Below are 1,114 nucleotides of genomic sequence, written 5' to 3'. Positions count from 1 at the left end.
TTCAAAACTATTGGTGACAAAGTATTCTTTTTTTCTTATTGTTCTTTAGGAGAATATTCCCCTTCCCCACCCCCACTTCAGTTGAAATAGAAATGGGATTTTAACTAGAATCTGGGAAAACTGATGACAGGATACAATGTAATAATGAAGATAACTCAGTGGATTAATGAATGAATTTCTCTTCTCGTCTCCCTTTTGGGTATAAATATATTAAAACATCCTTTTACAAACTTCATTCACAAGGAGTACTGACCAGGCCCAGAGTGTTCCCTGCATATGTAACCTTTTTCTCTTTGTACAAATCTGGTCAAGAATAAGCAAATTGTAAATGGACTCATAAGTTTTCACAACCTCACTCGTCGTTCATAAAAGGAGTTGCCTTAATTTATGTCTGCAAAGAACATTTTACAAAAGTGAAATATTGCCGCTCACAACTGCACTAGGATCTGAACACAGACTCAGGAGGAAGCTCTTACAATGGGGAATACAGACAAAAAAATGTCACCTGATTTTGAAGATCTTCTATTTCCTTATAGTAGCAGCTGTAGTCCTTTGGTACACCGGCGTGTCCATGATGAGCATACCATTCCTTGATTTTGCACTCTAGGGCAGCGTTTTCTTCCTCCAGGCATCGCACCTTGTCCAGGTAAGAAGCCAGGCGGTCATTAAGGTTCTGCATCGTCAGCTTTTCATCATAGGTGACAAATACGCCATCTCCACAAACGCCACCACCACCAAAGCCACCACCAACGGCACCACCAAAGCCACCACCAACGGCACCACCAAAGCCACCTCCATATCCACAGCGAGTGCTGCCACCACCAAATCCAATGCTGGAACAACTTCCATAGCCGTATCCTGGGAGACCTCCTGCTAAGACACCTCCATAGCTACCTCCAGAAAAGCTACCAGCACTCAGTCCCGCTCCACAACTCGCACCACCACTGTAACTCCTACCCGAAAAGCCTCTACCGCTGCCTATCCCACAGGAGCTATATCTTCCAGAAGAGACTGAAGAAATCCTTCCCCCACCACCACCTCCAACTGCACAGCTACCACCACTACTCCTCCCTTTGGTAGAGAGGGTAACAGTCTGCTTGGTGCTGCAGCTCAT

The 1,114-nt window shown here is 44.9% G+C and overlaps 1 pseudogene; it reads right to left on the bottom strand.

The window, feature by feature from the left end:
* Positions 1-505: 505 nt before the first annotated feature.
* On the bottom strand, positions 506-1,114 carry LOC113405441 (annotated as a pseudogene).

The sequence above is a fragment of the Terrapene carolina genome, unplaced genomic scaffold (genome assembly GCF_002925995.2).
Source record: "Terrapene carolina triunguis isolate 2854851 unplaced genomic scaffold, T_m_triunguis-2.0 Scaffold36888, whole genome shotgun sequence".
NCBI classification, from domain to species: Eukaryota; Metazoa; Chordata; order Testudines; family Emydidae; genus Terrapene; species Terrapene triunguis.
Note: the sequence above shows the minus strand (reverse complement) of the source record. Positions and strands in the feature narration are given on the sequence as shown.